Consider the following 6,000-nt stretch of genomic DNA (forward strand, 5'->3'; position numbering starts at 1 on the left):
CTCTATGCTGAAAAGTTCATGACTGTAAAAACAAGACAAAAGGGTTGTGGAGGAAAGCATGCCTCTTTCTTGGAAGTACTGCTGTGGTACCGGGCCTAACTTCGAACAGAGATAAGATAACAAGGTGGATGAAAACCAAGAGTATTCAGGGATTCAAAGTAATAATAAACAGATATTTGGGAACCTCATTGTTTCTTGCATGGATGTGAAGTCTATTTTGGTTTTTCTATAAGCATTTATTCTTATTATCTTATACAAGAGAAAATATTTAAAGTGCATTTTAATAATTTAAGAGCATGGAAGGGTCATTTTCCTTTATACGCAGGTCTGTTTGGTTGCCAGTAAAATTTTGTCCCATTCCATGTTTGGTTGCCTTTTAGCACTAGAATTTTTTTAATCCCACTCTTGTAATGATTGCTTATGAGTATGACATGGACTCCTTGTCCCCTCTTTTTCTTTCCTAGGGAATGATGTCCTATCTCTTTCTCTCTCTTCCCTTCCCATATTTGGTAATGACACCCCTAAATTTTGGCGGGAATTTTAGGAATTGTAGGAAAAAAAAAACCTAGCAAATCCCGTTGACTTCACTGTTGGGATTAAAAAGCTCCTAGGATAAGAATTTTACTGGCAACCAAACGGAGCTCCTTCTCCTCCTTCCCAACTAGGCGTAGCTCTAACCTTTTAGCCTTACCCTCTAAAGCGAGAATGGCACTGAAAGCTCTCCCCACATTTCAGTCCAGCAGACTACTCCCTTTGGGTTTTCATACAGCAGGGAATTCCAAACCTTTGAAGGTTTCCATGGCTTCTACACTTAGATCCAAATCCAAGTGGGTTCTGCTTATTCCGTTTTAAGCATAAGAGAAGATTTTTCTGACTAGATAGATGGTAGATCTTGTCTCTTTTGGTATTTTTTTGGGGAGTTAAGCTAAATTTCATGTTGGATGTTGGGTTATGATAAAACATTGTTGATTATGTACTAACTTTTTATTATCTTTTTTCGGATAAGATTGATGTATCTTTGTTTTCTGTTTTCTTTATCTGAGGAGTGACTTGTTATTTGGAGGATGATTGATGTATTTAGTTTTAAAATTTTTTTCTTAACTTCGTTGAAAGTTGGGTTAGGGTTTGTGTTTTTGTGTCTATTGAACGCTGTCCTGTTCCTCATGAGATCCACAGATGCATGTGTGGTTTCCTCTTTTCTATTGTGTGGTATGTAGGTATTGCTTCATTTAAAGGATCATTGATGCGTGTATGATTTTTTTGCTTCTTTGTTTAGGGGTTGGCTTTAGATTTTTGTCCACTTTTTGTTCTGGAATGTGATAGAATATGCTTTTATTTTCTCCATTTCGCAATCAATTATTGATACTAATTGGTATGGAAGATACTAATTGGTTTATAGCTTGAAATTAAAGAGGAAACTCCTTAGAAGCGTCAATTAAAGTAAGAGAAAAGGGTTGCTGCGCTGGAGCACAAAAACAGGGGGGTGGGGCCATTGGAGGGTGATCCTAACCTATGAAGCACGGGTACGGGTACGGGGTGCGGGTACGACACGACACGGGTACGTGGGTACGTGATTTGCCAAAAAAACCGGGTGCGGGTACGTTCGGGTACGCCGAATATAATAATATATTTTAATATTTTATTATATATTTATAAAAAATAAAAAAAAATTATTTGTAGAGCAATCAAATAACAATAACATCACCAAAATGGAAAATTCTAATATTACTCTTCATTTCATAAGTGATTAAGTTCCATATTTCATAACATGAGGCATCAATACATCATTCATTAGAAAAAAAAAAGTCTGTCACCAGTGTGTTGACCAGTGCCTGACAAGATGAATAATTTTTAGAGACCAAATTATGAGATTTTTTTTACCGGACTTTTGGGATTTAATAATGTTTGGACAAACTAGATTTTATGAATTTTTAAAATTTGAAAAATACCCCACCGTTTGGAAGTTAAAATTTTGACCCAACCCTTTTTCTTTGAATTTTGTACTAGAACTGGAGAGTTGACTTTTTTCCTTTTAGATTTGGGTGTTGAAACTATTTTTAATAAATCCAAAAGGGGGGTATTCCGTTATTTACACGTCGGGTACGCGTGGTGCGCACCCGACACGCACCCAACCACCAAAACTGGGTTTTTTTTTAATTTAAAAAATGGGGTACGTACCCCGGACGTACCCGGGGCGTACCCGAACGTACCCGCACCCCATACGTGTCGGGTGCGGGTGCGGGAGCCCCGGGAGAGTACCCGTGCTTCCTAGATCCTAACCATTCATTTGGAAGGCCCCATCATGGATGGGGGGCCTACCAAAAATCAGCTCCACCGGATCACCAATGGGTGTCCATTTGTAGGGCCAAAAACGGGTAGATACTGTTTGTCCACAAATCTGTCCATTTTTAGCCCAACAAATGGACACCCTAAGGTGATCCAATGGAGCTGATTTTTGGTGGGCACCCTATCCATGAAAGGGCCCATCAAATGAACGCTTTGGATACTACCCAAAATGTGGCCCCACCCTGTTTCTGTGCTCGAGCGCAGCAACTCTATCCTCTTAAAGTAAACATGAAGCATGTAATAAGCATCCTTGGAAGCTAACAAGATGTTTATAGAACGAGTAGCACTATTATAGGTTTGCGATAATGTAGGTAACAATTACAGGCAGTAAAAAGCACTTTATGACTGGTTAGAATTGAAAGTTTTACGAATATATAGTTTCACACGTTTTATTCATGTAGATTTAATGTTAAGTTTTTAGAAAAATATCCATATAAGTTTTATTTAAAACTTAAGATAAGTTTTTAACTTTTAAATATATTTACAAAGAGCATGCTCATTTGACATTATCAAAAGGAGAAAATAATCTTTTAGAAAAATGTAGTCACCTAAATTGAAAGCTGTCAACTTACCAACTTCTCCAAAAGCTTAAGCTGTTGGAGAAAGGCGTTATTTATCTTTTATACTTTAACACTCCCCTGCACGTGTGGCCCACTTGTCAAACACGTGGCACATGTGGATTTTTTCTATCCGGGAGGTTTGAACTCGAGACCTTTGCTCTGATACCATGTTAAACTACCAGTTACACCAAAAGCTTAAGCTTTTGCAGAAGTCGGTAAGTTTCTAACATGGTATGAGAGCCAAAGGTCTCGAGTTCAAACCTCCCCGATGTCCCCCAAAAAAAATCCACATGCAATAGTTGGCCCAAGGTGGGACCACATGTGCCAAGTGCCAAGTGGGCCACACGTGAGGGGGAGTGTTAAAGTATAAAAGATTAAATACTGCCCTTCTTCAACAGCTTAAGCTGTCGGAGAAGTCGGTAAGTTTTTAAGCTTTTAGAAAAGTTGGTAAGTTAACATGGTATCAGAGCCAAAGGTCTCGAGTTCAAACCTTCCGGATAGCAAAATCCACATGTGATGGTCGGCCTAAAGTGGGACCACATGTGCCAGGTGTTTGCCAAGTGGGCCACACGTGCGGGGGAGTGTTAAAGTATAAAAGATAAATAACGCCTTTCCCCAACAGCTTAAGCTTTTGGAGAAGTTGGTAAGTTAACAAAAGAGAACTCTTAATTAAGAGGAAACATGTAGGAAAGATGCGGAAAATTCACTTCCCTAGAAACTCCATTAAGAAGCTTAGTTATTCTGAAGCGAACTTCTAGGGAAGCGAATTTCCCATCCAACTAGGCAGTTCTCGGTGACTATGGCTTGAATTTGTTGAGAGTTGGGTTAGTGTTTCAGGTGGATTTTGTACTATCATGTTCCAGCAGTTTATTAACTCTTTAATTTTTTTTTCTAACCTAATTTTGTTTCCAGCAATGCATGGAATTATGTCTAGGGAAGATTGAAAATACATTAAAATTGAATCAGTATTAACATCAATAGAATACCATAAAACAAGAAAACAGATTGTTTAGATCTTCTATTTATCATTTGTTGGGCAGATGTTTTGTATTCTAGGAGTGATTCGTCACCTTGGCGAACTAATGTTTTGGTGTTTCTTGCCTGAGAAAAAGGTAGAAAAGAAATTTTGTAACACTAATATCATAATAGTGGAACTTTCTTCTCCCTTGGACTTACACATTGCCTAACCACGTAAATCCCATGTGTCTTGTTTTGCGTGTTTGTGTTTCTTGCATTTCATCTTGTCATTGGTTGCACATCGAATTTACATATTTTATCATTAGTTACTTTTGAAGTAACTTGAAACTGCTACTAGCTTGCGATGACGACCTTTTCTTCTTCTTTTTTCTCCAAATTTTCATTATTGTTCATATTTTACCATTATGCTTCTGAGAATGAATAGGGAGGTTGAGAATCATAAAAAGCCCTTCAACACTCAACGTGAGGAATAGGTTCAGATCACCCATTCTATGCCAACACAGAAAATCGAAATCTTTAATTCCTTGCAAGATTGGGTAGACGAGTCAATCTTAGTGCACCTGAAGCCTGCCGAGAAGTCTTGGCAACCACAGGATTTCCTTCCTGACCCTGTGTTAGAGGGGTTTTATGAACAAGTTAAGGAGCTGAGGGGAGCGGGCTAAGGAGATCCCGGATGATTATTTTGTTTGCTTGGTCGGGGATATGATCACGGAGGAAGCTCTTCCAACTTACCAAACAATGCTCAACACCGCTGACGGTATCCATGATGAAACAGGTGGGAGCCTTACGTCTTGGGCTATTTGGACGAGGGAATGGACAGCTGAAGAAAATAGGCATGGGGACCTTCTGAATAAATATAGGGAGTTGACATGAGACAAATCGAGAAAACAATTCAGTATTTGATTGGATCTGGAATGATAAAATCATCATTGCCTATTGTACTTACTGTATCATTTTCTTCAATTTCACCTATGTTTTCTAGAAACAAAACAACGTATCAGCTTCGTCAGGTTAGTTTGTATTCGTTGGTAATATTTTCAGGCTTCTTTTGCCAAAAACTTTTATGCAGTTACTTATTCCTCCACCTTCTAAATTCATATTGACTGCTACACATTCAATGAAAATATGATATTTCTGAACTGCACTCCATAATGTTATTTGTAATTTCTCGAGCAATGCTTTCACTTTGTGTGCTATTAGGATCCACAGAGAGAGAACAACCCGTATCTTGGATTCGTCTACACATCCTTTCAAGAGAGGGCTACATTTATATCCCACGGGAACACTGCTAGACATGCTACGGAACACGGGGACTTGAAACTAGCACATATATGTGGAACCATCGCCTCAGATGAGAAGTGTCATGAGAATGCTTACAAAAAGATCGTGGAGAAGCTATTTGAGATTGATCCTGATGGCGCGATGCTTGCATTTTACAGCATGATGAAGAAGAAGATCGCAATGCCTGCCCATCTGATGTATGACGGCCAGGATGACAATCTGTTCGAGCACTTCTCATCTGTTGCTCAGAGGTTGGGGGTCTATACAACCAACGACAATGTGGACATAATTGAGTTCCTGGTTGGGAGGTGGAATGTGGAGAAAATAACAGCACTTTCGGCCGAGGGGCGGGAGGCCCAAGATTACCTTTGCAGGTTGGTACCAAGATTCAGGAGGTTGGGAGAAAGGGCTCAAGGGAAGGCTAAGGACACACCCACCATGCCTTTCAGCCGGATTTTCAACAGAAAAGTGAAGCTGTGAGAGAAGTGAGCTTCTCCTAGCAATCTTATGAAATCGTAGCATTTTTCTACTTGCAATCAGTTGCTCTATCTGGGTTTTCAAAAGTGAGCTCAATACTTATCACTCCCGTCTAGCAAGACCATCCGCGACTTGATTAGCTGACTGACGGACGTGATTGAAGACCAGAGAAGAAAATCCAGACCAATCAAACATCTCATCAAAGAGTCTATCAAATCTGCATGGATGAGAATGCGTGTCTCGAAGCCACCTAATAACATTCAATGAATCGCCTTTAACCACCACATTATCTACCCGATCTCTAACCAGTAATTTTATCCCTTGGTGGACTGCACAGACCTCCGCCTCTATCACATCA

At 39.5% G+C, this 6,000-nt stretch overlaps 1 pseudogene across 1 annotated transcript; it reads left to right on the plus strand.

The window, feature by feature from the left end:
• The first annotated feature begins 678 nt into the window (after positions 1 to 678).
• On the plus strand, positions 679 to 4,772 carry LOC143892342 (stearoyl-[acyl-carrier-protein] 9-desaturase, chloroplastic-like; annotated as a pseudogene). Its single transcript, XR_013255476.1, has 2 exons — positions 679 to 827; positions 4,309 to 4,772. The product of XR_013255476.1 is annotated as a stearoyl-[acyl-carrier-protein] 9-desaturase, chloroplastic-like (transcript).
• The last annotated feature ends 1,228 nt before the right edge of the window (positions 4,773 to 6,000 follow it).

The sequence above is a fragment of the Tasmannia lanceolata genome, unplaced genomic scaffold, assembly GCF_043159265.1.
Source record: "Tasmannia lanceolata isolate RefF3 unplaced genomic scaffold, GAP_Taslan_0.1 ptg000015l, whole genome shotgun sequence".
In the NCBI taxonomy this organism is placed as follows: domain Eukaryota; kingdom Viridiplantae; phylum Streptophyta; class Magnoliopsida; order Canellales; family Winteraceae; genus Tasmannia; species Tasmannia lanceolata.